General features: G+C 45.1%; 1 long non-coding RNA gene across 1 annotated transcript; it reads left to right on the top strand.

Moving 5' to 3' along the window:
• Nucleotides 1–3,650: 3,650 nt before the first annotated feature.
• On the top strand, nt 3,651–24,159 carry LOC139412272 (uncharacterized). The gene is made up of 3 exons (XR_011634679.1): nt 3,651–3,723; nt 23,628–23,691; nt 24,147–24,159. It is a non-coding gene; the product is annotated as an uncharacterized lncRNA (long non-coding RNA).
• The last annotated feature ends 104 nt before the right edge of the window (nt 24,160–24,263 follow it).

The raw sequence follows: 24,263 nt of genomic DNA, 5'->3' as shown, positions 1-24,263 counted from the left end.
GGTAGGCCTTGAAATACATCCATAGGTACACCTCGAATTGACTCAAATGATGTCAATTAGCCTATCAGAAGCTTCTGAAGCCATGACATCATTTTCTGGAATTTTCCAAGATGTGTAAAGACACAGTCAACTTAGTGTATGTAAACTTCTGACCCACTGGAATTGTGATACAGTGAATTATAAGTGAAATAATCTGTGTGTAAACAATTGTTGGAAAAGTTACTTGTGTCATGCACAAAGTAGATGTCCCAACCGACTTGCCAAAACTATAGTTTGTTAACAAGAAATGTGTGGAGTGGTTGAAAAACGAGTTTTAATGATTCCAACCTAAGAGTATGTAAACTTCCGACTTTCAACTGTATGTATGTGTAACTGATGTGAAATGGCTAGCTAGTTAGCGGTGGTGCGCGATTATATGTTTCAATTGGGTACGTCACTCGCTCTGAGACCTGAAGTGGTTGTGATGGGTAACGATGCTTCGTGGGTTTCAGTTGTTGATGTGTGCAGAGGGTCCCTGGTTCGAGCCCGGGTAGGGGCTAGGGTGACGGACGAAAGTAATACTGTTGTATATGTATATATGTATATATAAAAAAAATGTCATTACATTAAAAAAATCTCTGTCCGTGTGTGTAGTCTGCACATTTCAGATTTTTATCCATCTCAGTCACACCAAACTCAGTGCTCCTGATGCCTGGCCGTCGCTATGGGAACGACAACATTGGTTACTCTGACTGACCTGTTAGCTACAGTAGCTAGATACTTTTACCCCAAAACAATGAAATACCTAACGTAGAGAAATACATTTCGTTTCCTGGACAAAATGACTTGGAGAAATATCGACCCTTTGTCACTTGATGAGACCATTGATGAAGGGAAAGAGGAGAAGGATGTGGAGGAGAGAAGAGCCTCGGTGTGGGAACATCAGGAGCTAGCCCAGGTAGCTAGCTGCCCAGGTCTCAGCTAGCTCCCCAGGTATCAGCTATCTCCCCAGGTATTAGTTAGCTAGCTGCCCAGGTCTCAGTTAGCTAGCTGCCCAGGTCTCAGCTATCTCCCCAGGTATTAGTTAGCTAGCTGCCCAGGTCTCAGGTAGCTAGCTCCCCAGGTATCAGCTAGCTAGCTGCCCAGGTCTCAGCTAGCTAGCTCCCCAGGTATCAGTTAGCTAGCTGCCCAGGTCTCAGCTAGCTAGCTCCCCAGGTATCAGTTAGCTAGCTGCCCAGGTCTCAGCTAGCTAGCTCCCCAGGTATCAGTTAGCTAGCTGCCCAGGTCTCAGCTAGCTAGCTCCCCAGGTATCAGTTAGCTAGCTGCCCAGGTCTCAGCTAGCTAGCTCCCCAGGTATCAGTTAGCTAGCTGCCCAGGTAGCAGGTAGCTAGCTGGGTAGAGAGGGGATGAGTTGAATAGCCTTCATGTTCATAGCTCATCCTAGAGCAGCTAGCTAGCTGGGTTATGTGCTGTAATAGTGTGCAGCTACTTCCCTGTAAACTGTTTTTAAAACTACAAACGTCAATGAGTGATTGGTCAGCTAATAGTTAACGTTAAGCAAGTCAAGCTAACAGCTATCCACATAGCTATACATAATTAATTGTGTTGCACCTGTGTCATAACACTGACAATAACAGGGATGAGTGATGGCAATTTAGCCTACTAGACAGCAAGCTTTTAACTGAAAACAGTTGCCTTTAAACATGGAAACACTTGAGTGTCAGTCTGTTTGTGCTATCATGCCCAGCTCCTTACCACTCATGACAAACATGCTTGTCTTGACAATGAGTTGGCAAGAGCACAAACAGATCTGGGCCCAGGCTAGGAAACGCTGCGTGAAAAGCCCTCCTGCTATACATCTGGCTGGTGGCCAAGCATAGCAATTATGACCAAGACATCTCAACAGATGGGTCATTAATTAAGGTGTCGTTTTAGAACAGAAAGAACAGACCTCGGCTATTGTCTTAAATTATGATTATTAAAATTATCATTACTGCGATGCTTTAGTCGTGTTCAAAACATATATAAGTGACTTTTGTTGTGCGTTCACAATACAATTTTAGATAGTTTCAGATGATTTGGACAATTTGAAAAATGCTAATATCAGTCCCATGACTTGAATGAGATTTGTGCCACAAATGCTAAAACGTTAGCGTGTTGAAACAGTGCTAGGGAAACAACTGGGCCCAAATACTATTACTATGTGGAATGGAGATGTGAGATGGGGCTTGATTCTCCGTGCCTCTTCAGGCCCCCATCATGATGTAATGAAGATGTGAAATGGGGTTTGATTCTCCGTGCCTCTTCAGATTCCTATCAAGGTGCTGAGGGGTCACACAGATGCTGTCACCGGCTGCCACTTCTGCTTTGACGACACCAAAGTCCTGACCAGTTCCCACGACAAGACGGCCACTCTGTGGGTAGGTCCACCAAACACTAGGACTGCTTCCCAAATGGAACACTTCCCTATGTAGTGCACTACTTATAACCACTATTCCCTATATAGTGCACTACTTATAACCACTATTCCCTATATAGTGCACTACTTATAACCACTATTCCCTATATAGTGCACTACTTATAACCACTATTCCCTATATAGTGCACTACTTATAACCACTATTCCCTATATAGTGCTCTACTTATGACCACTATTCCCTATATAGTGCACTACTTATGACCACTATTCCCTATATAGTGCACTACTTATAACCACTATTCCCTATATAGTGCACTACTTATAACCACTATTCCCTATATAGTGCACTACTTATAACCACTATTCCCTATATAGTGCACTACTTATGACCACTATTCCCTATATAGTGCACTACTTATGACCACTATTCCCTATATAGTGCACTACTTATGACCACTATTCCCTATATAGTGCACTACTTATGACCACTATTCCCTATATAGTGCCCTACTTATGACCACTATTCCCTATATAGTGCACTACTTATGACCACTATTCCCTATATAGTGCACTACTTATAACCACTATTCCCTATATAGTGCCCTACTTATGACCACTATTCCCTATATAGTGCACTACTTTTGGTGTGCAGGGAATATGTATCCATTTGGGAGTCGGTGTGTTAATTAATACAGACGTAAACATCTCAAGGCAGTTACAAGGTCTGTTATTTCCTGTCTGTGTGTCTGTCTATTTCCTGTCTGTGTGTCTGTCTATTTCCTGTCTGTGTGTCTGTCTATTTCCTGTCTGTGTGTCTGTCTATTTCCTGTCTGTGTGTCTGTTATTTCCTGTCTGTGTGTCTGTCTATTTCCTGTCTGTGTGTCTGTTATTTCCTGTCTGTGTGTCTGTTATTTCCTGTCTGTGTGTCTGTCTATTTCCTGTCTGTGTGATGTCACACACCTAATCCATCTCAGTGTTTATGTGGATCGTGGTCCACTCCTGGCTGTAGATGTCTGTCTTATTTTTTATAATATATATTCATGTTGAAAGAGTATTGTCTGGCCCATAGGTATGAACCTGAACTATATGATATATATCCGTGGCCTAAATAGCACCCGTATTCCCTATATAGTGCACTACTTCTGACCAAGACCTATAGGGCTCTGGTCAAGAGTAGTGCACTCTGTAGGGAATAGGGTGCCATTAGGGCCACACATTGCATGTCTGCTTCTGAAGGACACGGAGAGTGGCGCCGCGCTGTTGGTGTTTGAGAGAGGACATCTGTCCAACATCTCTGAGTGTGCCTTGATCCCTGACAAGAAGAGGTGAGTTGTCAGTGTGTTCCCATCGCCTACCCTTCTCCAGGAGTGTGCACTCCTACACTCCAAACATATTCCTAACACCAGAGGGGGAGTGTACAAGTGCACACTCAGAATGGAGCCTTGCTGTTATCAGAATTGACCACAGAAGCCCTTGTCTGTTTGTTGTGACTAGTGATTTATACATGAGTTATAACTCTTCATTTAGTTGGTTTGTTTCCTCAAATATCACATCCCACATATCTGGGGATAGGGCTGGTCATAGGGCTGGGGATAGGGCTGGGAATAGGGCTGGGGATAGGGCTGGTTATAGGGCTGGGAATAGGGCTGGGTTTAGGGCTGGGGATAGGGCTGGTTATAGGGCTGGCTATAGGGCTGGGGATAGGGCTGGTTATAGGGCTGGGTATAGGGCTGGTTATAGGGCTGGGAATAGGGCTGGGAATAGGGCTGGGAATAGGGCTGGGTATAGGGCTGGGGATAGGGCTGGCTATAGGGCTGGGAACTATTTGTCCTGACTTGCCTAATAAATAATACCATATTATCACCATTCCATACTATCACCATACCATATTATCACCACACCATATTACCACCATACCATATTATCACCATACTGAGAGACCTCACCATACCATATTATCACCATACCATATTATCACCATACCATATTATCACCATACTGAGAGACCTCACCATACCATATTATCACCATACCATATTATCACCATACCATATTATCACCATACTGAGAGACCTCACCATACCATATTATCACCATACCATATTATCACCATACTGAGAGACCTCACCATACCATATTACCACCATACCATATTATCACCATACTGAGAGACCTCACAATACCATATTATCACCATACCATATTATCACCATACTGAGAGACCTCACCATACCATATTATCACCATACCATATTATCACCATACTGAGAGACCTCACCATACCATATTACCACCATACCATATTATCACCATACTGAGAGACCTCACCATACCATATTATCACCATACCATATTATCACCATACCATATTATCACCATACCATATTACCACCATACCATATTATCACCATACTGAGAGACCTCACCATACCATATTATCACCATACCATATTATCACCATACCATATTATCACCATACTGAGAGACCTCACCATACCATATTATCACCATACCATATTATCACCATACCATATTATCACCATACTGAGAGACCTCACCATACCATATTATCACCATACCATATTATCACCATACTGAGAGACCTCACCATACCATATTACCACCATACCATATTATCACCATACTGAGAGACCTCACCATACCATATTATCACCATACCATATTATCACCATACCATATTATCACCATACTGAGAGACCTCACCATACCATATTATCACCATACCATATTATCACCATACTGAGAGACCTCACCATACCATATTACCACCATACCATATTATCACCATACTGAGAGACCTCACCATACCATATTATCACCATACCATATTATCACCATACTGAGAGACCTCACCATACCATATTATCACCATACCATATTATCACCATACCATATTATCACCATACCATATTATCACCATACTGAGAGACCTCACCATACCATATTATCACCATACTGAGAGACCTGACCATACCATATTACCACCATACCATATTATCACCATACCATGTTATCACCATACCATATTATCACCATACTGAGAGACCTCACCATACCATATTATCACCATACCATATTATCACCATACTGAGAGACCTCACTCCCCATCACTAGATGGTATGATTTCCCCCATCACTAGATGGTATGATTTCCCCCATCACTAGATGGTATGATTTCCCCCCATCACTAGATGGTATGATTTCCCCCATCACTAGATGGTATGATTTCCCCCATCACTAGATGGTATGATTTCCCCCATCACTAGATGGTATGATTTCCCCCCATCACTAGATGGTATGATTTCTCCCATCACTAGATGGTATGATTTCCCCCCATCACTAGATGGTATGATTTCCCCCATCACTAGATGGTATGATGTTTACCATCACTAGATGGTATGATTTCCCCCATCACTAGATGGTATGATTTCCCCCCATCACTAGATGGTATGATTTCCCCCCATCACTAGATGGTATGATTTCTCCCCATCACTAGATGGTATGATTTCCCCCCCATCACTAGATGGTATGATTTCCCCATCACTAGATGGTATGATTTCCCACATCACTAGATGGTATGATTTCCCCCCCCCCCCCCATCACTAGATGGTATGATTTCTCCCCATCACTAGATGGTATGATTTCCCCCCCATCACTAGATGGTATGATTTCCCCCATCACTAGATGGTATGATTTCCCACATCACTAGATGGTATGATTTCCCCCCATCACTAGATGGTATGATTTCCCCCATCACTAGATGGTATGATTTCCCCCATCACTAGATGGTATGATGTTTACCATCACTAGATGGTATGATTTCCCCCATCACTAGATGGTATGATGTTTACCATCACTAGATGGTATGATTTCCCCCATCACTAGATGGTATGATTTCCCCCCCCCCCATCACTAGATGGTATGATTTCCCCCCATCACTAGATGGTATGATTTCCCCCATCACTAGATGGTATGATTTCCCCCCCATCACTAGATGGTATGATTTCCCCCATCACTAGATGGTATGAATTTTACCATCACTAGATGGTATCACTAGATTTGATTTTTACCCACTAGATCACCCCCATCACTAGATGGTATGATTTCCCCCATCACTAGATGGTATGATTTCCCCATCACTAGATGGTATGATTTCCCCCATCACTAGATGGTATGATTTCCCCCCATCACTAGATGGTATGATTTCTCCCCATCACTAGATGGTATGATTTCCCCCTCACTAGATGGTATGATTTCATCACTAGATGGTATGATTTCCCCATCACTAGATGGTATGATTTCCCCCATCACTAGATGGTATGATTTTTACCATCACTAGATGGTATGATTTTCCCCCATCACTAGATGGTATGATTTCCCCCACTAGATGGTATGATTTCCCCCATCACTAGATGGTCACTAGATTTCCCCCCCATCACTAGATGGTATGATTTCCCCCCCCATCACTAGATGGTATGATTTCCCCTAGATGGTATGATTTCCCCCATCACTAGATGGTATGATTTCCCCCATCACTAGATGGTATGATTTCCCCCCCCATCACTAGATGGTATGATTTCCCCCCATCACTAGATGGTATGATTTCCCCCATCACTAGATGGTATGATTTCCCCCCCCCCCCCATCACTAGATGGTATGATTTCCCCCATCACTAGATGGTATGATTTCCCCCATCACTAGATGGTATGATTTCCCCCATCACTAGATGGTATGATTTCCCCCACTAGATGGTATGATTTCCCACATCACTAGATGGTATGATTTCCCCCATCACTAGATGGTATGATTTCCCCCATCACTAGATGGTATGATTTCCCCCATCACTAGATGGTATGATTTCCCCCATCACTAGATGGTATGATTTCCCCCCCATCACTAGATGGTATGATGTTTACCATCACTAGATGGTATGATTTCCCCCATCACTAGATGGTATGATTTCCCCCCCATCACTAGATGGTATGATTTCCCCATCACTAGATGGTATGATTTCCCCCATCACTAGATGGTATGATTTCCCACATCACTAGATGGTATGATTTCCCCCCATCACTAGATGGTATGATTTCCCCCATCACTAGATGGTATGATTTCCCCCCATCACTAGATGGTATGATTTCCCCCATCACTAGATGGTATGATGTTTACCATCACTAGATGGTATGATTTCCCCCATCACTAGATGGTATGATGTTTACCATCACTAGATGGTATGATTTCCCCCATCACTAGATGGTATGATTTCCCCCCCACTAGATGGTATGATTTCCCCCCATCACTAGATGGTATGATTTCCCCCCATCACTAGATGGTATGATTTCCCCCATCACTAGATGGTATGATTTCCCCATCACTAGATGGTATGATTTCCCCCATCACTAGATGGTATGATTTTTCCCCATTAGATGGTATGATTTCCCCCATCACTAGATGGTATGATTTCTCCCCATCACTAGATGGTATGATTTCCCCCCCATCACTAGATGGTATGATTTCCCCATCACTAGATGGTATGATTTCCCCCATCACTAGATGGTATGATTTTTACCATCACTAGATGGTATGATTTCCCCCATCACTAGATGGTATGATTTCCCCCATCACTAGATGGTATGATTTCCCCCATCACTAGATGGTATGATTTCCCCCACTAGATGGTATGATTTCCCCCATCACTAGATGGTATGATTTCCCCCCATCACTAGATGGTATGATTTTTCCCCATCACTAGATGGTATGATTTCCCCCATCACTAGATGGTATGATTTCCCCCATCACTAGATGGTATGATTTCCCCCATCACTAGATGGTATGATTTTACCATCACTAGATGGTATGATTTCCCCCATCACTAGATGGTATGATTTCCCCCATCACTAGATGGTATGATTTCCCCCATCACTAGATGGTATGATTTCCCCCATCACTAGATGGTATGATTTCCCCCATCACTAGATTCCCCCCATCACTAGATGGTATGATTTCCCCCCATCACTAGATGGTATGATTTCCCCCATCACTAGATGGTATGATTTCCCCCATCACTAGATGGTATGATTTCCCCCATCACTAGATGGTATGATTTCCCCATCACTAGATGGTATGATTTCCCCCATCACTAGATGGTATGATTTCCCCCATCACTAGATGGTATGATTTCCCCCATCACTAGATGGTATGATTTCCCCCATCACTAGATGGTATGATTTCCCCCATCACTAGATGGTATGATTTCCCCCATCACTAGATGGTATGATTTCCCCCATCACTAGATGGTATGATTTCCCCCCATCACTAGATGGTATGATTTCCCCCATCACTAGATGGTATGATTTCCCCCATCACTAGATGGTATGATTTCCCCCATCACTAGATGGTATGATTTCCCCCATCACTAGATGGTATGATTTCCCCCATCACTAGATGGTATGATTTCCCCCATCACTAGATGGTATGATTTCCCCCCATCACTAGATGGTATGATTTCCCCCATCACTAGATGGTATGATTTCCCCCCATCACTAGATGGTATGATTTCCCCCATCACTAGATGGTATGATTTCCCCCATCACTAGATGGTATGATTTCCCCCCCCCCCATCACTAGATGGTATGATTTCCCCATCACTAGATGGTATGATTTCCCCCATCACTAGATGGTATGATTTCCCCCATCACTAGATGGTATGATTTCCCCCATCACTAGATGGTATGATTTCCCCCATCACTAGATGGTATGATTTCCCCCATCACTAGATGGTATGATTTCCCACTAGATGGTATGATTTCCCCCATCACTAGATGGTATGATTTCCCCCATCATCACTAGATGGTATAGATTTCCCCCCATCACTAGATGGTATGATTTCCCCCATCACTAGATGGTATGATTTCCCCCATCACTAGATGGTATGATTTCCCCCCATCACTAGATGGTATGATTTCACCCCCCATCACTAGATGGTATGATTTCCCCCCATCACTAGATGGTATGATTTCCCCCCATCACTAGATGGTATGATTTCCCCCATCACTAGATGGTATGATTTCCCCCCATCACTAGATGGTATGATTTCGCCCCATCACTAGATGGTATGATTTCCCCCCCATCACTAGATGGTATGATTTCCCCATCACTAGATGGTATGATTTCCCCCATCACTAGATGGTATGATTTCCCCCATCACTAGATGGTATGATTTCCCCCATCACTAGATGGTATGATTTCCCCCCCACTAGATGGTATGATTTCCCCCCATCACTAGATGGTATGATTTCCCCCATCACTAGATGGTATGATTTCCCCCATCACTAGATGGTATGATTTCCCCCATCACTAGATGGTATGATTTCCCCCATCACTAGATGGTATGATTTCCCCCATCACTAGATGGTATGATTTCCCCCATCACTAGATGGTATGATTTCCCCCATCACTAGATGGTATGATTTCCCCCATCACTAGATGGTATGATTTCCCCCATCACTAGATGGTCTGATTTCCCCCCATCACTAGATGGTATGATTTCCCCATCACTAGATGGTATGATTTCCCACATCACTAGATGGTATGATTTCCCCCCCCCCCATCACTAGATGGTATGATTTCCCCCATCACTAGATGGTATGATTTCCCCCCATCACTAGATGGTATGATTTCCCCCCCCCCCCATCACTAGATGGTATGATTTCCCCCATCACTAGATGGTATGATTTCCCCCATCACTAGATGGTATGATTTCCCCCATGACTAGATGGTATGATTTCCCCCATCACTAGATGGTATGATTTCCCCCCATCACTAGATTATATGATTTCCCCCCATCACTAGATGGTATGATTTCCCCATCACTAGATGGTATGATTTCCCCCATCACTAGATGGTATGATTTCCCCCATCACTAGATGGTATGATTTCCCCCATCACTAGATGGTATGATTTCCCCCATCACTAGATGGTATGATTTCCCCCATCACTAGATGGTATGATTTCCCCCATCACTAGATGGTATGATTTCCCCCATCACTAGATGGTATGATTTCCCCCCATCACTAGATGGTATGATTTCCCCCATCACTAGATGGTATGATTTTACCATCACTAGATGGTATGATTTCCCCCATCACTAGATGGTATGATTTTTACCATCACTAGATGGTATGATTTCCCCCATCACTAGATGGTATGATTTCCCCCATCACTAGATGGTATGATTTCCCCCCATCACTAGATGGTATGATTTCCCCCCATCACTAGATGGTATGATTTCCCCCCTAGATGGTATGATTTCCCCCCCCATCACTAGATGGTATGATTTCCCCCCATCACTAGATGGTATGATTCCCCCCACCCCCCATCACTAGATGGTATGATTTCCCCCATCACTAGATGGTATGATTTCCCCCATCACTAGATGGTATGATTTCCCCCATCACTAGATGGTATGATTTCCCTCATCACTAGATGGTATGATTTCCCCCCTATCACTAGATGGTATGATTTCCCCCATCACTAGATGGTATGATTTCCCCCATCACTAGATGGTATGATTTCCCCCATCACTAGATGGTATGATTTCCCCCATCATCACTAGATGGTATGATTTCCCCCATCACTAGATGGTATGATTTCCCACTAGATGGTATGATTTCCCCCATCACTAGATGGTATGATTTCCCCTAGATCCCCATCACTAGATGGTATGATTTCCCCCATCACTAGATGGTATGATTTCCCCCCATCACTAGATGGTATGATTTCCCCCATCACTAGATGGTATGATTTCCCCCCTAGATGGTATGATTTCCCCCATCACTAGATGGTATGATTTCCCCCATCACTAGATGGTATGATTTCCCCCATCACTAGATGGTATGATTTCCCCCATCACTAGATGGTATGATGTTCCATCACTAGATGGTATGATTTCCCCCATCACTAGATGGTATGATTTCCCCCATCACTAGATGGTATGATTTCCCCCCATCACTAGATGGTATATTTCCCCCATCACTAGATTTCCCCCCATCACTAGATGGTATGATTTCCCCCCCCCCCCATCACTAGATGGTATGATTCCCCCCACCCCCCATCACTAGATGGTATGATTTCCCCCATCACTAGATGGTATGATTTCCCCCATCACTAGATGGTATGATTTCCCCCATCATTAGATGGTATGATTTCCCTCATCACTAGATGGTATGATTTCCCCCCATCACTAGATGGTATGATTTCCCCATCACTAGATGGTATGATTTCCCCCATCACTAGATGGTATGATTCCCTCCCCCATCACTAGATGGTATGATTCCCCCCCCATCACTAGATGGTATGATTTCCCCCATCACTAGATCATATGATTTCCCCCCCATCACTAGATGGTATGATTTCCCCCATCACTAGATGGTATGATTTCCCCCATCACTAGATGGTATGATTTCCCCCATCACTAGATGGTATGATTTCCCCCATCACTAGATGGTATGATTTCCCCCCTCCCCCATCGCTAGATGGTATGATTTCCCCATCACTAGATGGTATGATTTCCCCCATCACTAGATGGTATGATTTCCCCCATCACTAGATGGTATGATTTCCCCCATCACTAGATGGTATGATTCCCCCCACCCCCCCATCACTAGATGGTATGATTTCCCCCATCACTAGATGGTATGATTTCCCCCATCACTAGATGGTATGATTTCCCCCATCACTAGATGGTATGATTTCCCCCATCACTAGATGGTATGATTTCCCCATCACTAGATGGTATGATTTCCCCCATCACTAGATGGTATGATGTTTACCATCACTAGATGGTATGATTTCCCCCATCACTAGATGGTATGATTTCCCCCCATCACTAGATGGTATGATTTCCCCCATCACTAGATTATATGATTTCCCCCCATCACTAGATGGTATGATTCCCCCCCCCCCCCATCACTAGATGGTATGATTCCCCCCACCCCCCATCACTAGATGGTATGATTTCCCCCATCACTAGATGGTATGATTTCCCCCATCACTAGATGGTATGATTTCCCCCATCATTAGATGGTATGATTTCCCTCATCACTAGATGGTATGATTTCCCCCCATCACTAGATGGTATGATTTCCCCCATCACTAGATGGTATGATTTCCCCCATCACTAGATGGTATGATTTCCCCCATCACTAGATGGTATGATTTCCCCCATCACTAGATGGTATGATTTCGCCCCATCACTAGATGGTATGATTTCCCCCCCATCACTAGATGGTATGATTTCCCCATCACTAGATGGTATGATTTCCCCCATCACTAGATGGTATGATTTCCCCCCATCACTAGATGGTATGATTTCTCCCCATCACTAGATGGTATGATTTCACTAGATGGTATGATTTCCCCCCATCACTAGATGGTATGATTTCCCCCCCATCACTAGATGGTATGATTTCCCCATCACTAGATGGTATGATTTCCCCCATCACTAGATGGTATGATTTTTACCATCACTAGATGGTATGATTTCCCCCCATGACTAGATGGTATGATTTCCCCCATCACTAGATGGTATGATTTCCCCCCATCACTAGATTATATGATTTCCCCCCATCACTAGATGGTATGATTCCCCCCCCCCCCCCATCACTAGATGGTATGATTCCCCCCACCCCCCATCACTAGATGGTATGATTTCCCCCATCACTAGATGGTATGATTTCCCCCATCACTAGATGGTATGATTTCCCCCATCATTAGATGGTATGATTTCCCTCATCACTAGATGGTATGATTTCCCCCCATCACTAGATGGTATGATTTCCCCATCACTAGATGGTATGATTTCCCCCATCACTAGATGGTATGATTCCCTCCCCCATCACTAGATGGTATGATTCCCCCCCATCACTAGATGGTATGTATTCCCCCATCACTAGATCATATGATTTCCCCCCCATCACTAGATGGTATGATTCCCCCCATCACTAGATGGTATGATTTCCCCCATCACTAGATGGTATGATTTCCCCCATCACTAGATGGTATGATTTCCCCATCACTAGATGGTATGATTTCCCCCCTCCCCCATCACTAGATGGTATGATTTCCCCATCACTAGATGGTATGATTTCCCCCATCACTAGATGGTATGATTTCCCCCATCACTAGATGGTATGATTTCCCCCATCACTAGATGGTATGATTCCCCCCCCCCCCCATCACTAGATGGTATGATTTCCCCCATCACTAGATGGTATGATTTCCCCCATCACTAGATGGTATGATTTCCCCCCATCACTAGATGGTATGATTTCCCCCATCACTAGATGGTATGATGTTTACCATCACTAGATGGTATGATTTCCCCCATCACTAGATGGTATGATGTTTACCATCACTAGATGGTATGATTTCCCCCATCACTAGATGGTATGATTTCCCCCATCACTAGATGGTATGATTTCCCCCCATCACTAGATTATATGATTTCCCCCCATCACTAGATGGTATGATTCCCCCCACTAGATGGTATGATTTCCCCCCTAGATGGTATGATTTCCCCCATCACTAGATGGTATGATTCCCCCCACCCCCCATCACTAGATGGTATGATTTCCCCCATCACTAGATGGTATGATTTCCCCCATCACTAGATGGTATGATTTCCCCCATCATTAGATGGTATGATTTCCCCCATCACTAGATGGTATGATTTCCCCCCATCACTAGATGGTATGATTTCCCCCATCACTAGATGGTATGATTTCCCCCATCACTAGATGGTATGATTTCCCCCATCACTAGATGGTATGATTTCCCCCATCACTAGATGGTATGATTTCCCCCATCACTAGATGGTATGATTTCCCCCCCATCACTAGATGGTATGATTTCCCCCCATCACTAGATGGTATGATTTCCCCCATCACTAGATGGTATGATTTCCCCCCCCATCACTAGATGGTATGATTTCCCCCATCCCCATCACTAGATGGTATGATTTCCCCCCCCCACTAGATGGTATGATTTCCCCCCATCACTAGATGGTATGATTTCCCCATCACACTAGATGGTATGATTTCCCCCATCACTAGATGGTATGATTTTTACCATCACTAGATGGTATGATTTCCCCCCATCACTAGATGGTATGATTTCCCCCATCACTAGATGGTATGATTTCCCCCATCACTAGATTATATGATTTCCCCCCATCACTAGATGGTATGATTCCCCCCCCCCCATCACTAGATGGTATGATTCCCCCCACCCCCCATCACTAGATGGTATGATTTCCCCCATCACTAGATGGTATGATTTCCCCCATCACTAGATGGTATGATTTCCCCCATCATTAGATGGTATGATTTCCCTCATCACTAGATGGTATGATTTCCCCCCATCACTAGATGGTATGATTTCCCCATCACTAGATGGTATGATTTCCCCCATCACTAGATGGTATGATTCCCTCCCCCATCACTAGATGGTATGATTCCCCCCCATCACTAGATGGTATGTATTCCCCCATCAGTAGATCATATGATTTCCCCCCCATCACTAGATGGTATGATTCCCCCCATCACTAGATGGTATGATTTCCCCCATCACTAGATGGTATGATTTCCCCCATCACTAGATGGTATGATTTCCCCATCACTAGATGGTATGATTTCCCCCCTCCCCCATCGCTAGATGGTATGATTTCCCCATCACTAGATGGTATGATTTCCCCCATCACTAGATGGTATGATTTCCCCCATCACTAGATGGTATGATTTCCCCCATCACTAGATGGTATGATTCCCCCCCCCCCCATCACTAGATGGTATGATTTCCCCCATCACTAGATGGTATGATTTCCCCCCATCACTAGATGGTATGATTTCCCCCATCACTAGATCATATGATTTCCCCCCAATCACTAGATGGTATGATTCCCCCATCACTAGATGGTATGATTTCCCCCATCACTAGATGGTATGATTTCCCACTAGATGGTATGATTTCCCCCATCACTAGATGGTATGATTTCCCCCATCACTAGATGGTATGATTTCCCCCATCACTAGATGGTATGATTTCCCCCCATCACTAGATGGTATGATTTCCCCCATCACTAGATGGTATGATTCCCCCCATCACTAGATGGTATGATTTCCCCCATCACTAGATGGTATGATTTCCCCCATCACTAGATGGTATGATTTCCCCCATCACTAGATGGTATGATTTCCCCATCACTAGATGGTATGATTTCCCCCATCACTAGATGGTATGATTTCCCCCATCACTAGATGGTATGATTTCCCCCATCACTAGATGGTATGATTTCCCCCATCACTAGATGGTATGATTTCCCCCCAGATGGTATGATTTCCCCATCATCTAGATGGTATGATTTCCCCCATCACTAGATGGTATGATTTCCCCCATCACTAGATGGTATGATTTCCCCCCATCACTAGATGGTATGATTTCCCCCATCACTAGATGGTATGATTTCCCCCCATCACTAGATGGTATGATTTCCCCCATCACTAGATGGTATGATTTCCCCCATCACTAGATGGTATGATTTCCCCATCACTAGATGGTATGATTTCCCCCACTATGGTATGATTTCCCCCATCACTAGATGGTATGATTTCCCCATCACTAGATGGTATGATTTCCCCCATCACTAGATGGTATGATTTCCCCCATCACTAGATTTCCCCCCTATCACTAGATGGTATGATTTCCCCCCATCACTAGATGGTATGATTCCCCCACTACCCCCCATCACTAGATGGTATGATTTCCCCCATCACTAGATGGTATGATTTCCCCCATCACTAGATGGTATGATTTCCCCCCTCACTAGATGGTCTGATTTCCCCATCACTAGATGGTATGATTTCCCCCCATCACTAGATGGTATGATTTCCCCATCACTAGATGGTATGATTTCCCCCATCACTAGATGGTATGATTCCCCCTAGATGGTATGTATTCCCCCATCACTAGATGGTATGATTTCCCCCATCACCCCCCCCCCCCATCACTAGATGGTATGATTTCCCCCCATCACTAGATGGTATGATTTCCCCCCATCACTAGATGGTATGATTTCCCCCATCACTAGATGGTATGATTTCCCCCATCACTAGATGGTATGATTTCCCCCATCACTAGATGGTATGATTTCCCCCCATCACTAGATGGTATGATTTCCCCCCCATCACTAGATGGTATGATTCCCCCCATCACTAGATGGTATGATTTCCCCCATCACTAGATGGTATGATTTCCCCCATCACTAGATGGTATGATTTCCCCCATCACTAGATGGTATGATTTCCCCCCATCACTAGATGGTATGATTTCCCCCATCACTAGATGGTATGATTTCCCCCATCACTAGATGGTATGATTTCCCCCATCACTAGATGGTATGATTTCCCCCCATCACTAGATGGTATGATTCCCCCCATCACTAGATGGTATGATTTCCCCCATCACTAGATGGTATGATTTCCCCCATCACTAGATGGTATGATTTCCCCCATCACTAGATGGTATGATTTCCCCCATCACCCCCCATCACTAGATGGTATGATTTCCCCCATCACTAGATGGTATGATTTCCCCCATCACTAGATGGTATGATTTCCCCCCATCACTAGATGGTATGATTTCCCCCATCACTAGATGGTATGATTTCCCCCCATCACTAGATGGTATGATTTCCCCCATCACTAGATGGTATGATTTCCCCCCATCACTAGATGGTATGATTTCCCCCATCACTAGATGGTATGATTTCCCCCATCACTAGATGGTATGATTTCCCCCATCACTAGATGGTATGATTTCCCCCATCATCACTAGATGGTATGATTTCCCCCATCACTAGATGGTATGATTTCCCCCCATCACTAGATGGTATGATTTCATCACTAGATGGTATGATTTCCCCCATCACTAGATGGTATGATTTCCCCCATCACTAGATGGTATGATTTCCCCCCATCACTAGATGGTATGATTTCCCCCATCACTAGATGGTATGATTTCCCCCATCACTAGATGGTATGATTTCCCCCATCACTAGATGGTATGATTTCCCCCATCACTAGATGGTATGATTTCCCCCACTAGATGGTATATTTCCCCCCATCACTAGATGGTATGATTTCCCCCCATCACTAGATGGTATGATTTCCCCCCATCACTAGATGGTATGATTCCCCCATCACTAGATGGTATGATTTCCCCCATCACTAGATGGTATGATTTCCCCCCCATCACTAGATGGTATGATTTCCCCCATCACTCCCCCATCACTAGATGGTATGATTTCCCCCATCACTAGATGGTATGATTTCCCCCATCACTAGATGGTATGATTTCCCCCATCACTAGATGGTATGATTTCCCCATCACTAGATGGTATGATTTCCCCCATCACTAGATGGTATGATTTCCCCCATCACTAGATGGTATGATTTCCCCCATCACTAGATGGTATGATTTCCCCCATCACTAGATGGTATGATTTCCCCCATCACTAGATGGTATGATTTCCCCCATCACTAGATGGTATGATTTCCCCATCACTAGATGGTATGATTTCCCCCCTCCCCCCATCACTAGATGGTATGATTTCCCCATCACTAGATGGTATGATTTCCCCCATCACTAGATGGTATGATTTCCCCATCACTAGATGGTATGATTTCCCCCATCACTAGATGGTATGATTTCCCCCATCATCACTAGATGGTATGATTTCCCCCATCACTAGATGGTATGATTTCCCCCCTCCCCCATCACTAGATGGTATGATTTCCCCCATCACTAGATGGTATGATTTCCCCCATCACTAGATGGTATGATTTCCCCCATCACTAGATGGTATGATTTCCCCCATCACTAGATGGTATGATTTCCCCCATCACTAGATGGTATGATTTCCCCATCACTAGATGGTATGAATTCCCCCCCCCCCCCCATCACTAGATGGTATGATTTCCCCCATCACTAGATGGTATGATTTCCCCCATCACTAGATGGTATGATTTCCCTCATCACTAGATGGTATGATTTCCCCCATCACTAGATGGTATGATTCCCCCCATCACTAGATGGTATGATTTCCCCCCATCACTAGATGGTATGATTTCCCCCATCACTAGATGGTATGATTTCCCCCATCACTAGATGGTATGATTTCCCCCCATCACTAGATGGTATGATTTCCCCCATCACTAGATGGTATGATTCCCCCCATCACTAGATGGTATGATTCCCCCCACTAGATGGTATGATTTCCCCCCATCACTAGATGGTATGATTTCCCCCATCACTAGATGGTATGATTTCCCCCCATCACACTAGATGGTATGATTTCCCCCATCACTAGATGGTATGATTTCCCCCCATCACTAGATGGTATGATTCCCCCCATCACTAGATGGTATGATTTCCCCCCATCATTAGATGGTATGATTTCCCCCATCACTAGATGGTATGATTTCCCCCACATCACTAGATGGTATGATTTCCCCCCATCACTAGATGGTATGATTTCCCCCATCACTAGATGGTATGATTCCCCCCATCACTAGATGGTATGATTCCCCCCCATCACTAGATGGTATGATTTCCCCCATCACTAGATGGTATGATTTCCCCCCATCACTAGATGGTATGATTTCCCCCATCACTAGATGGTATGATTTCCCCCATCATCACTAGATGGTATGATTTCCCCCATCACTAGATGGTATGATTTCCCCGCATCACTAGATGGTATGATTCCCCCATCACTAGATGGTATGATTTCCCCCCAATCATTAGATGGTATGATTTCCCCCATCACTAGATGGTATGATTTCCCCCACATCACTAGATGGTATGATTTCCCCCCATCACTAGATGGTATATTTCCCCCCATCACTAGATGGTATGATTCCCCCCATCACTAGATGGTATGATTCCCCCCCACTAGATGGTATGATTTCCCCCATCACTAGATGGGATGATTTCCCCCATCACTAGATGGTATGATTTCCCCCATCACTAGATGGTATGATTTCCCCCATCACTAGATGGTATGATTTCCCCCCCATCACTAGATGGTATGATTTCCCCCATCACTAGATGGTATGATTTCCCCACTAGCATCACTAGATGGTATGATTCCCCCATCACTAGATGGTATGATTTCCCCCCACTAGATCATGATAGATGGTATGATTTCCCCCATCACTAGATGGTATGATTTCCCCATCACTAGATGGTATGATTTCCCCCCTCCCCCATCACTAGATGGTATGATTTCCCCCATCACTAGATGGTATGATTTCCCCCATCACTAGATGGTATGATTTCCCCCATCACTAGATGGTATGATTTCCCCCATCACTAGATGGTATGATTTCCCCCATCACTAGATGGTATGATTTCCCCCATCACTAGATGGTATGATTTCCCCATCACTAGATGGTATGATTTCCCCCCTCCCCCATCACTAGATGGTATGATTTCCCCATCACTAGATGGTATGATTTCCCCCATCACTAGATGGTATGATTTCCCTCATCACTAGATGGTATGATTTCCCCCATCACTAGATGGTATGATTTCCCCCATCACTAGATGGTATGATTTCCCCATCACTAGATGGTATGATTCCCCCCCCCCCCCCATCACTAGATGGTATGATTTCCCCATCACTAGATGGTATGATTTCCCCCACTAGATGGTATGATTTCCCCATCACTAGATGGTATGATTTCCCCCATCACTAGATGGTATGATTTCCCCCATCATCCCCCCCCCCCCCCCCCCATCACTAGATGGATTTCCCCCCCATCACTAGATTTCCCCCATCACTAGATGGTATGATTTCCCCCATCACTAGATGGTATGATTTCCCCCCATCACTAGATGGTATGATTTCCCCCCATCACTAGATGGTATGATTTCCCCCATCACTAGATGGTATGATTTCCCCCCCCCCCCATCACTAGATGGTATGATTTCCCCCATCACTAGATGGTATGATTCCCCCCCCCCACCCCCCCCCATCACTAGATGGTATGATTCCCCCCCATCACTAGATGGTATGATTTCCCCCATCACTAGATGGTATGATTCCCCCCATCACTAGATGGTATGATTTCCCCCATCACTAGATGGTATGATTTCCCCCCATCACTAGATGGTATGATTCCCCCCATCACTAGATGGTATGATTTCCCCCCATCATTAGATGGGATGATTTCCCCCATCACTAGATGGTTTGATTTCCCCCCCATCACTAGATGGTATGATTTCCCCCCATCACTAGATGGTATGATTCCCCCATCACTAGATGGTATGATTCCCCACCATCACTAGATGGTATGATTCCCCCCCCCATCACTAGATGGTATGATTTCCCCCATCACTAGATGGTATGATTTCCCCCCATCACTAGATGGTATGATTTCCCCCATCACTAGATGGTATGATTTCCCCGCATCACTAGATGGTATGATTCCCCCATCACTAGATGGTATGATTTCCCCCCAATCATTAGATGGTATGATTTCCCCCATCACTAGATGGTATGATTTCCCCCACATCACTAGATGGTATGATTTCCCCCCATCACTAGATGGTATATTTCCCCCCATCACTAGATGGTATGATTCCCCCCATCACTAGATGGTATGATTCCCCCCCCATCACTAGATGGGATGATTTCCCCCATCACTAGATGGTATGATTTCCCCCCATCACTAGATGGTATGATTTCCCCCATCACTAGATGGTATGATTTCCCCCCATCATTAGATGGTATGATTTCCCCCATCACTAGATGGTATGATTTCCCCGCATCACTAGATGGTATGATTCCCCCATCACTAGATGGTATGATTTCCCCCCAATCATTAGATGGTATGATTTCCCCCATCACTAGATGGTATGATTTCCCCCACATCACTAGATGGTATGATTTCCCCCCATCACTAGATGGTATATTTCCCCCCATCACTAGATGGTATGATTCCCCCCCATCACTAGATGGTATGATTCCCCCCCCATCACTAGATGGGATGATTTCCCCCATCACTAGATGGTATGATTTCCCCCCATCACTAGATGGTATGATTTCCCCCATCACTAGATGGTATGATTTCCCCCCCATCATTAGATGGTATGATTTCCCCCATCACTAGATGGTATGATTTCCCCCCCATCACTAGATGGTATGATTTCCCCCCATCACTAGATGGTATGATTTTGTCCCATCACTAGATGGTATGATTTCCCCCATCATTAGATGGTATGATTTCCCCCATCACTAGATGGTATGATTTCCCCCATCACTAGATGGTATGATTTCCCCCATCATTAGATGGTATGAAGTTTACCATCTAAATTGAGCATTCATAGGATGAAACATTCAACAACATATTCACAGCTAGAGAATGAAATACTCTGGCTGTCTTTCTGTCTCCATGGCCAAGCACACAGCCCACAACCCACAGCACACAGCCCACAACCCACAGCACACAGCCCACAACCCACAACCCACAGCCCACAACCCACAACCCACAGCACACAGCCCACAACCCACAGCACACAGCCCACAACCCACAACCCACAGCACACAACCCACAACCCACAGCCCACAACCCACAGCACACAGCCCACAACCCACAGCACACAGCCCACAACCCACAGCCCACAACCCGCAGCACACAGCCCACAACCCACAGTACATAGCCCACAACCCACAACCCACAGCCCACAACCCACAGCACACAGCCCACAACCCACAGCCCACAACCCACAGCACACAGCCCACAACCCACAGTACATAGCCCACAACCCACAGCACACAGCCCACAACCCACAGCACACAGCCCACAACCCACAGCACACAGCCCACAACCCACAGCACACAGCCCACAACCCTCATCACACAGCCCACATCCCACATCACACAGCCCTCAACCCACAGCCCACATCCCACAACCCACAGCACACAGCCCACAACCCACATCACACAGCCCACAACCCACAGCACACAGCCCACAACCCACAACCCACAGCACACAACCCACAACCCACAGCCCACAACCCACAGCACACAGCCCACAACCCACAGCACACAGCCCACAACCCACAACCCACAGCACACAACCCACAACCCACAGCCCACAACCCACAGCACACAGCCCACAACCCACAGCACACAGCCCACAACCCACAGCACACAGCCCACAACCCACAGCACACAGCCCACAACCCACAGCACACAGCCCACAACCCACAACCCACAACCCACAGCACACAGCCCACAACCCACAGCACACAGCCCACAACCCACAGCACACAGCCCACAACCCACAGCACACAGCCCACAACCCACAGCACACAGCCCACAACCCACAGCACACAGCCCACAACCCACAGCACACAGCCCACAACCCACAGCACACAGCCCACAACCCACAGCACACAGCATAGGTCACATAATCACTGCATACATCCCAAATGGCACCCTAGTCCCTGTGGGTCCTGGTCTAAAGTAGGGCACTATATCGGGAATAGGGCTCTGGTCTAAAGTAGGGCACTATATAGGGAATAGGGCTCTGGTCTAAAGTAGTGTACTATATAAGGAATAGGGTGCCATTTTGGACACAACCCTGTCAAGATCTTTTGTTACTTCACACCTTCTTTATTTGCACTTCCCTTTTGGTAACCTTGGCAACCCTGGTAACCTTGGCAACCCTGGTAACCTTGGCAACCCTGGTAACCCTGACAGAGGGGAAGTCCCAGAGGGCTACAGGGAGGGAGGTGATCACACATAGGGAGTCTAGACTCTAGACCTCCGCTGAAACATTAGCTAGTTAATATGGGTTACTGCTGGGTTTGCTGTTGCACTAGTCTAGTGGCATTGAGGTGATATCTTAAAAGAAAACTATATTATGGTATTTGTTTCATTAGTCCATTGTTGACATAGTCACTGCAATCGAGTTTTCAAGATATGTAACTTTCAAAATTCAGAAAACATTCCTGTGTGATGCATTTTGCCAAACACAACATCATTCGGGGATGATTTCTGTATTTTGAAAGATTTCTGTATCCTCGAAAAACTAGATTTTCCCCCTATATCTCTCTCTCTCTCTCTCTCTCTGTCTCTCACCTAGGCTGATTACTGCGTCATGGGACAAGACCCTAAATGCATGGGACCTAGAGACTGGCAAGATCATTGTGAGTCAATCAAACAGTGAATCTCATCCTCACACTGTGTTGTTGAGACCTCTCTGTTACCTATCTCTCTCTCTCTCTCTCTCTATCTATCTCTCTCTCTCTCTATCTCTCTCTCTCTATCTCTCTATCTCTCTCTATCTCTGTCTCTGTCTCTGTATCTCTCTCTCTCTCTCTCCCTCTCTCTCTCTCCCTCTCTCTCTCTCTCTCTCTCTCTGTCTCTCTCTCTCTCTCTCTCTCTCACTCTCTCTCGTCACCATGTTGTTGAGACCTCTCTGTTACCTCTCTCTCTCTTTTCAACACTAATGAACATCTGAGACCATGGTGGACAGCCTGTGTGTGTGTTACATAGTGGACTGTAGCTCAGAATCATAATGCCAGAGAGGGAGTATATAGGGAGTATATAGGGAGTATATAGGGAGTATATACATGACACAGCCTGTGTGTGTGTTACATAGTGGACTGCAGCTCAGAATCATAATGCCAGAGAGGGAGTATATAGGGAGTATATAGGGAGTATATAGGGAGTATATACATGACACAGCCTGTGTGTGTGTTACATAGTGGACTGCAGC

The sequence above is a fragment of the Oncorhynchus clarkii genome, chromosome 6 (genome assembly GCF_045791955.1).
Source record: "Oncorhynchus clarkii lewisi isolate Uvic-CL-2024 chromosome 6, UVic_Ocla_1.0, whole genome shotgun sequence".
NCBI classification, from domain to species: domain Eukaryota; kingdom Metazoa; phylum Chordata; class Actinopteri; order Salmoniformes; family Salmonidae; genus Oncorhynchus; species Oncorhynchus clarkii.
Note: the sequence above shows the minus strand (reverse complement) of the source record. Positions and strands in the feature narration are given on the sequence as shown.